The 10350-nt window shown below is 34.0% G+C and overlaps 1 pseudogene; it reads right to left on the bottom strand.

Annotated features, from left to right (window-relative positions):
- Positions 1-6503: 6503 nt before the first annotated feature.
- LOC103656473 lies at positions 6504-7165 on the bottom strand (annotated as a pseudogene).
- Between the last annotated feature and the right edge of the window lie 3185 nt (positions 7166-10350).

The raw sequence follows: 10350 nt of genomic DNA on the forward strand, positions 1-10350 counted from the left end.
ATAACAAATCTGTGTTTTTTTATTCATTACATATTTCTCTTACATTAGATTTTAAATACTTCTTTTTTTTTTTAAGATTTTATTTATTTGACAGAGATAGACAGCCAGCGAGAGAGGGAACACAAGCAGGGGGAGTGGGAGAGGAAGACGCAGGCTCATAGTGGAGGAGCCTGATGTAGGGCTCGATCCCATAATGCCGGGATCACGCACTGAGCCGAAGGCAGAACCTTAACGACTGCGCCACCCAGGTGCCCCTAGATTTTAAATACTTCTAATAGCATAAGATATTTTGTTGTTTTTAAATCACTTTTGGTTCTGAGACCAATATCTTCCACATAATTATTGAAAAATAAACGTTATTTTCAGAGCTTCCCAAACTTTTTATTGGCATGGCATATATTAAAATTGGAACTTGGGCGCCTGGGTGGCTCAGTCTGTTAAGGGTCTGCCTTCAGCTCAGGTCGTGATCCCAGGGTCCTGGGATTGAGCAAGTCCCTAGTCAGACTTCCTGCTCAGCGGGGAGTTTCCTTCTCCCTCTGCCCCTCGCCCTGCTCTCCTGCTACAGCATGCACTCTCTCTCTCAAATAAATAAATAAAATCTTTGAAAAAGATAAAAATTGGAACCAATATTGCGAGTTAGATAAAGTGAAAGAAGTTCACCTGCCCAGTCTGGGGCCACCGCATGCCCCACTGATTTTATCTGAAGACTAACGGAATCAATCAATGATTATACAAGCATTTCAAAGCATGTAGTCTATTATATTACTAAATAAAAACTGCATAGTGGATTAAATTCATTTGTGTGATGCTTACCACAGTACCACATATAAAACACCACATTTACTATAGGACACGCAAACATTGTTAGCAAATGTCTGTGGTTTCCAGTTAAGGCAATCAAATCTTTCAACATCTTGTAAATATTAAGAAAACGTCTGTTCACAAGTGTCTATAGTGATCCCTGTATATCAGCATATCAGGTTGATAATGCTATATAGTTTACAATTATTCAAGACATTAATTCAGAATTTATGCTGAGTATGAACCATTATTTCTTAAATGTTTCATAAATAATCAGCAATACTTCCCTGCTTATTAGCAATGGCTCCAGGAACAAGCCCCTTAGTAAACAGAAATGTCAGAGGTCCTATTGTAATCAATTACAAATAGGTTATATATTATTTTTTCTATTGCCTTTAAATGTCATGATGATTTTTCCTGTTTTGAATTGTGCTTTTATTGCATTCTGGATTGTTGTATTACTCTAAAAATCCATTTGAGTCATTTTTAAGTCCAAAAGTACATTTTACTGAGTGACCACATTGATTCTTTTGATCTCTACTGAATAAATAATGTTCATTTTTAATGACCTATTATTTTTCCAGGAGATCATGAAAATTTAAAAATAACTCTCTTGCTGGAACTCATGTCAATCAACTACAATGATGCAATATAGAACTATGGCTAAATAAAAAAAAATTTCACCATGAATTAGATAAGAGAATAATTTTATTCTAGGAAATAGGATCAAAGAGGGCATGATTTTCTTTTAATAATTAGTCAAGAATCCAGCCATATGAATTTAATGATTTTAACTATAGGTTCAAAATACTGTGAAAAAGAAATTTAATTACTTTTTTTAGGTGAATCTTTTGCCAGAACACCAGTTTAGTATATTATATACAGATAAATAAAGGTATTCCTTTTGGCACCAGTGGTCTCCGAACACAAATAACTTATAAGGCCCCATTCCACTATCACTTTCTCCACAAAGCCTTCCATGAGTCTCCAGCCCAGAAACTGACCTCTCTCTCTTCTCGACTCCAGAAGCACAAAGCATCTGGTCTGCTCAAATAGCACCTATCATATGTATCCTTATAAATTCATTCAAGAAAAGACAACATTCATCCCAAAACAGAAGGAAAATCAAAATATCTTAAATTATTCAATAAAGGTCATGGCCATATTGAGGGGTATATTATATCATTTATATTTTAAAAATCTGTTCCAAAGGGAACCAGTAAATTGGATCTTGTTAGAACTAATGGAAATAGCACAGCATTTTAACCATCATGATGTTAAATCTCTCATTTTAAGGCTATAGTTCATGAATATTTTATTTATTAATATATACACCAAAGAAGTAATCTACATATTTATGTGTGAATTCATAGCAATGTGGCTTGTTCTTTTGTGCAAGGTAGACTTGTCAACATTAAAGTGCCTGTACTAAACAATAAAGTCATTTGTAATCAAAAGTGCATGTCTCCAAAACAATAAATCCAGGCAATGCCTGACAGCAAATATCTAACCCTTCAGTGAACACATCAGTTCCACATGAGGTCATTTATTTTCATTTTTCCTCCTCTCTCTTCTTCATAACAATGAGTTAAATTTTCATTGCAACCAATGTACAATGGGCTAGATAATCTCAGTGCACAAATTATAAAATGCATGTTAAGGATTGAGCACAGTGGCTAGCTCCCTCTAAATGTTCAACAAAAGGTTGTTATAAAACAAGTCTTACGTTGTTGCACACATCAGAAATATATTTAGAACTGCCTAACAGGACAAAAATGAATTATCCAAAGTACATTAGTTTATTTTATGAAATCTAAAACTGAACTACCCAGTTATGGGGAAAACAAAGAAGCATTTGGACCTTAGGAAAAATTGAGACCAAGAACTTAACACCATTAGGTCACTCAGCTCTTCCACTCTCCTCACACCAGCTTCATTCTTTCTAGATGCAGAAGCCTTTCTCGATACATACTGACCATATCAACCAGCAATCCCATGCCCATGTATTTACTCAAGTGAAATAAAAACTTAGTTCACACAAAAACCTCATACACAAATTATTATAGGTTTATTCATAATTACCTAAAACTAGAAACAACCCAAATGTCTCTCAACTGAGGAATGAAGAATCAAACAGTGGTACATTCACATGCTAGAATATTACTCAATAATCAGCAATAAAAGAACAAACTATGATAAATGCAACAACATGTATGCATCTTAAATGTATTTCATTAAATGAAATAACTAAGACTCAAAAAGCTACACACTATATGATTCCATTTATATGACCTTCTTGTAAATGCAAAACTATAGAGACAGAAAGTATATCAGTGGTTGCCAGGGATTGGTGTGGGGGAAATTCTCAACTACAAAGGAGTACAGAGAAATCTGGGGGATGGGAGTGCTGGAGCTATTTCTATATCTTGGTTGTGATGACATTTACACCATTTCCATTTACTGAATTTCTTCAAATCCAAAGGACAGTACACTAAAATGGGTGAATTTTACTTTATGTAAATTATATCTTAGAAGTTTCTGAAGAAGACAGAAATGGCTTAGAAGGAAGGACATAACAAATATTGAAGAGATAAAACACTGAAGATATTGTCTTGGATATAGATCATAGGAGTCCTTGAAACAAAAAAAAGCAAAGGAAGGGGATAGTACAAATACCAAAAACTAATATACAAGAAAACTTTCTTGAGTTCAAGATTTCAAACTACGTATTAAAAGAGCACCCATGTACCTGACAGACTTGGAACTACTATCACTAAGGTATAGTCTAAAAAATTACTGAACTTTAAAGGGAAAAAATATCTTTGGGCATTTTTTTAAAAGCATCTATCTTATAAGAAAAATAAAATTAGATTATCATTGGACTTTGACAGCAATGCCTTGTGCCAGAAAAAAAATGGAATAATATATTTGAGAATCTCAATGACAGAATATGTGTCTCAAGGACTTCATAGCCAGCAAAACTGATTTTCAAATATAAAGGGCATAAGACAAACTATTACCAACGTTCAAGAATTCAGGACTGCTCTCATGAGCACTTCCTAAGGAATCTACTAAGGAAAGAATTCTGGCAAACAAAATGACTACAGAAATATCAACGTAAGCATCGATGACTGAGCATTACATTTATAATTACATTTAGAACTAAAACTAAATGAATCAAGTTAAAAGGAAAAGGATATAGTATGTAACTGTTATATACTCAAACCTTATAGTTCAACCACTAAAAAATGAAATGAGCAAAGAATGTGAATAGCATATACAAAAATTAATTATAACTATATTCCAAACTAATGTTGATAATGGTCATATTAGTAATGTCATTTTAAGGCTGTTGTATGTATAATTCAAGGTAAAGGAAATAAGAAATTATGGCATAATTCTAATTCTATCATCTCCTATGTCCTTGAGAAGAGGTTCCATAAAAACCCCATAGTAGTTAAATTTATTGAAAAATATCAATATAAACTCATATATTATTTTTGGATATGTATATATTTAAAGATACATTATTTCTGTGTCCTTCTCACTTCTGCCTACAAACTTAGTTTTATTAAAATGCCTAGAAACAATGACTAGACCAACATTAATAGGCATCCCTAATACCCAGATTTTAAGCTTGAAATCCAACTTTCCACTGAAAAATCCAGAGTTTGATTTCTTGGAAAAAGGCTGATTTTAGGACTGATATGGGAAATATACAAGATAAGGCCAGAAATTCTTGTCAAACAAGACTAAGAGTAGAGAAAGGCAGCAATCAAAAACTACCAGAATCCTGTCTAAACGCTCATGAGCCAAATGGAAGAGGTTCCCGCTGGACAAAAGTGAGACAACATATGCTTCAGAAAAATAATAATGCCAAGAGACTGAATATATCACAACACATTTAAATCTATGAGCTTATAATGATAGGGAAAAAAGCCAGTAGTTCTCTCCATGATGATTGGAAATCAATTCTGTATCTTGGAAACTGGTAAATTACAAGAAATAATTAAACACCCATACTTTCTTCCTTTTTATACTTATCAGTCCCTTGAGTTTCTTTATTAGTTTAGCACCCTGATGTGCACAGGTGCTAAACTAATAAAGAAACTCAAGGGAGTGATAAGTATAAACATCAACGTATAAAAATAGAATTACCATATGATCCAGTAATTCCACTACTGGGCATTTACCCAAAGAAAATGAAAACACGAATTCAAACAGATATATGCACCCTTCTGCTTATTTGTTTCAGAAAAGGAGTAGCTTCTTTTGATAAAAGAATAAACCCATTCAAAACAATTTTTGAAAGTTGCTAAGATCAGCAAGATCAAGTGTTGGGACTTCGAACCTGTATTTGTAACCAGCTTGAGTTGCACTAGCCTTCTGCAGGCAAATTCTAGATGAGGCCCAACCATTAAATACGAACTCCCGTCTCCCTCTTCCCCGAGCAGGGGGAATCAACACAATTAGTAAGACTTGACAATACCAAAGAAGGGCTGGGAAAAGGAGGGATACAGCAAAGTGATGTTTCGTAAGATACCCTTAACAACGATTTCTTCACCTTCTGTCCTGAAACAACACTGATAATCAATAAAGGTTTTCAAAAGGGCAAAAAAAAAAAAAAAACATCAACGTAGTGGTTTCCATTGGGGCAGCTGGAATTCGGAAAGGGCACATGGATGGATTCTAGGAGGGCAGACAAAACTCTATTTCCTACTCAGGTAGTGGCTATAAGGGTGTTCACATTATATTAATTCATTAAGCTACATATATTTTTTATGGTGTTACATATTTGTTTTATTTTAAAACAAAAAGTTATAATTCATACAGAAACCTGACAAATAGATTCTTAAGTTTTTCTAGAGAGTAAATATAGAATAGCAAAGATAAGTTTGGAAAAAATGAATAACATGGGATCACTTTTACTACCAGTTATAAATATAAAGATTTGGTAACTAAAACGATATGGTACTAGGAGGGAAATAAGTAAAGAAATGAATGAAACATAATAGAGAGCTCAAATTTTTAAACTCATACACACAGACTTAATATGAGAACTACCTAATTCATATGGTAATTAAAAATACATTTCAAATTGATTTAAGATCTAAAACTGAAAAAGTAAACTATAAAGGAGTTAAATAAAATATAGATTAGGTTGGGGACTAAGCAAAAGAGGATACTTTTTAAAATACTCATAAAATTCAGAAAACATAAAAGAAAATAGTGACATTTGAATAAATGGGGGAAAATCTTGAAGACGAAATATATCGTAACTAATTTTTTAAATGACTAAGATTATGTATTAGTACCATACATCATGGGCAAAAGATGATTAGCCCCTACATAGAAAGGTTTATATATTTAAAAACCAATAATTTAATAGAAAAAAAAGTCAAAGGTCACAAATAGGTAACGGAGGGAAAGAAAAAAAAATACATATATATACACACATATATCTACTCCATATAGAATATGATGCTCAACCTCAATCCCATTCATAATTTTTAACCTATTGGATTTGCAAAAAAAAAAAAGGTTTAAATTAAAAATAATCAATGTTTGAGAATATACAGGTATACTAGTACATAGGTACAGGTACTAACTCAGAATCTTTTCTCCTCCTGCAAATTTTTTAGTTATTTATTATTTACTATTGTCATTTTTAATGGTAGCACTAGAGTTTGTTAAGCTGTGCCTTAATACAAGCACTGGGGCTTGCCTATGGTGCTCTTGATTTACAAAGCCCGGACATTCTGCCAATTCTTCTTTTGCAATGACTCCAGAAAATTGACATCTAAGTGGATGCTGTACACAAGCTCATCATCTGTCATCTTCAAGTGGCCAACAGCCACTGCCAGACACAGCATCTTCTTCATCTGGAATCTATCGTGGACTTCACTTTATCCATTTTGGCCACCATGTTCTCATTGTGGATCAGCAAGAAAGGGAATGTGCCATCCTCATTCAGGCATGGGCCCAGGATTTGTGGGATTTGCTTGATCAGAGATTCTGAGGCCAAAAAGACATCATACTTCTTGACCAGCTTCCTGACTAATTTTTTATTCTTGCTGAGTTTCTTCAGTGCCTCAATGTCCATGTGGGGAATATCCATAACCCTGGCCTCATCATAGTGCTGCTGATCCCCCAAAACACATACAGAGAACTTGGGGCAGGGAGTGGACTTAAGCCTGATGGTGACCAAGAAGGGTTTGTCCTTCTGAGGGTCAGAGTTCTTCAAGATGATCTGCAGCTCCATAATCTCCAAAAACATTCAGCAGAGTCTCCAAAAACTTCCTGGTTGCCACACAGGACCTACCTCCCCACCTCCCCCCGCCCCCTGATTCCTGGCCTCATAACAGGGTGTCACAGGAGGCTTTGCTGCTCATGGTGCCTCACTCCACAATAACCAGAGATTCCTGGAAATCTTAAATGAACATAGCAATTTTTGAACCTAAATGAATTATCTCTTTCATATTTTTCATCTTTTTGTCTCTTGTCCTGAATTCTAGGTAAGCTCCTTTGTTCAATCTACTTAATCATTAATTAAATCTTAATCTCTGATTATTCTACTGCTCAGCCCATTTATTGAGCTTTTTATTTTAATGACCTCTAATCAGTTAATTTTTTTAAGCCTGTCATTGTTTCCCAGTTGCATTAGCCTCTTTTAGCTCTTTAAGAATATAAATTATACTTCCTTAAAATCCTACTTGTTCTTTAATTCTGTTTTCTCTGGTATTATCCACGAAATTTCATGGATTCGGTTATCATTAAATGTTTGGTAATATTCATGAATTTGGTTATCATTAAATGTTTGGTAATATTCAGATGCATGCTCATCTTCCACTTTAGCTGTGCATTGGCTCCTACCCAATCACCTCCTTTTCCTTCTTTTGTAACAACAGAAAATGCTGGAATAAACACCCTCAGACTTCTTATCTACTAAGATGTTTCCTTTTGTAGGTTGGATTCATAGAAGTTGGTGAAATAGTTGTTCATTATAAATTTAATAGATAATGTCAGATTATGTTACTTACAAGTTGGAATAATTCACATACCCACTAGCAATCTGTTAGCTAGCCTCATTTCCCCATATCATCACCACCTTTGCTGATGTTTTCAAGCTAGATTTTGGATTTCTCTAAGTACAGCTAGTGCAGTATGAATTAGATACAACCTTCTTTGCAGTTGTACTTAAATACTCACTATTTGGCTGAATGAATGTGTAAGTTCAGCCTTTAGATCCCTGATACCATGCTTTCCTTTTTTTTCCCCATATTAATTTTCACATTCTAGCATACTATGTAATATACTCATTTATTATATTTATTGTTTAATGTTTGTCTCCCCCTACTGAAACAAGAGCTGGAAACTCTATTTTGTTCATAGATATTTCCAAATGTCCAAAACATTGGCACTTAATAACTACTCAGTATATATTTGTTGAATTAGTAAATGAATGACCTATATGATAATTCACTTAATATGCTAGTAAAAACTTAGAATATTTTTTCCCGAAAAAAATGTTCTGAAAAGTGCTTATTTTAAAGATAGATCTGCTTCCTTTAACAAATATTATGAACTCCTACAATCATGTATACATTCCAAGCTGGCTATACAACAACCTGCTACAAGAGGAAATCAATATAACATGATTCCTTCTTGGAATCCATTCAGGAAGCATAAGCCACCAGCAGAAACAAAAGAATATGTGCTCATCATAATTGGCTTTTGAGTGTGGACCCTGAGTTTTTGAGTGTGAACACCGTCTCAGAGAAAGTATTCAATATATTCATAATTAATCTATCAAGCATATTGCTTATTCTGGAAGTAATTATAACAAAATAACATTAGCCTAGTTAAAGTAAATATTGTTTGTCATTTTAGTATGTCAAACATCAAATAATATAATTTTAAATGAGATGACAACATAAACCAATTAGATAGTGTCCTATTTTTATGGTGATCTTAAAAATGATACCTCCATGTAGCACTTTATAGTTTTCATTGGAGCCTCACAAAAACACTGGGAGCTAGGTAGTACAAATATTATTACACTCATTTCAAAAATCAGAAAACTGAATCCAGTAAGTTAAGTGATTGATTAGTAAGGAGGAAAGCCAGCACTTGAATACGTGTCTTTGGAAACATTTCTTTCTGAAGAAGCAAGAGATTAAACAAAAAGCAAATATTTGGAGTCAGAAGTAGATTTCTATTCTAACTCTGTAATTACTAGGTATGGAAACATCAACCACTGAATTATCTACTCTAAGCCTTAATTCAAAATCTATTTAATATTTGCCATTGCGCAGAAGGATAAGAAAACAGCCATGCATCAAAGGAAATCAATTATCTAATTATGCATACATTTAAAATATACTAAAAGTCTGTTATTTATATGGTTCATTCGTGGTATTTCTCCAAAACATAACATTGTTCTCTATTTTCCTTCTGTTTCCAAGATGCTTCTGGATCTAAGAATTCACTGTTGTGTAATTTATCCTTCTACCACTACGCAACAGGACTACTAAAGCTGGGCAAGCCACCTGACACAGTGCTGTGAAACTGTTAAGAGAAGGAGGCTTTGTTGCTTTACCTCTATTTAATCTTTCCTCTCTTCAAGTGCATCTGTTGCCAAAGGTAGACATTTCATGCCAATCCTATTCTACCCCTATGTCCTACTTCCAGTTCCCAAGCCTCCAAGTTTTTGGAGTTGCATAAAGATTAATCTTGGTAATGAACCAGGTTGGGGCACAAAGTTTCTTTCCTCCTGTTTCTCCTCTCTTCTGCCCTTTTGGGCTAGTAATTTTCTTAAAATTCTAATCAGTTTAACAAATACTCCTTGAGTGCCTTCTATGCTGACAATACTAAGGTGCTGGGAACAGAAAGATATGTAGAGCACAACCCCTATCCTTAAGGAGATTATAGTTTATTAGGGAAGAGAGATAATTAAAGAAATCAAATTGTTATAATTCAATACATACAGTGGTTAAAGATAAGCTCAAGGTGTTATAGAAAGAGAGAGGAGGAACAATTAACCATTCTAAGGGTGGAAATCATGCTAATAAAAAACTACAAGAAATGAAATCTAATCTTGCAGCATGGGTAGGAATTAGCAAGTGAAAAAGAGTGTTACAGGTGGGAAAAGAATATGAATAATTACATAGAAGCATGATGCCAAAGGTTTTGTTCAGGTTAGAGATGGGTATTTCTGGGGCATAAAATGTGCTTAAGTTTTGAACATGTGCATTCAAAGGTCTGTAGGACAATTAAGTAGAAAAGTTTTTCAGGAAGCTTAGGAGAAAAGTCAAGACTAAATATCTAGCTGCCACCAATAGTATAATAAGATGAAGATAAGTACAACTGAGAAAAATCAAATAAGGTCTGGAGGAAGGAGAGCATTGCTATTTTATACAGCGTGGTTAGGAAATGCTTCGCTTTTAGGGTGATTTTTGAGCAAAGATCTAAAGTAAGAAGGTGAGTCATATGAATATCTAGGAATAGAGCTTTCCAAGAAAAAGAAATAGCAAATGCAAAGGTCTTGAG

This window comes from Ursus maritimus, unplaced genomic scaffold (genome assembly GCF_017311325.1).
Source record: "Ursus maritimus isolate PB19 unplaced genomic scaffold, ASM1731132v1 scaffold_5, whole genome shotgun sequence".
NCBI lineage: Eukaryota > Metazoa > Chordata > Mammalia > Carnivora > Ursidae > Ursus > Ursus maritimus.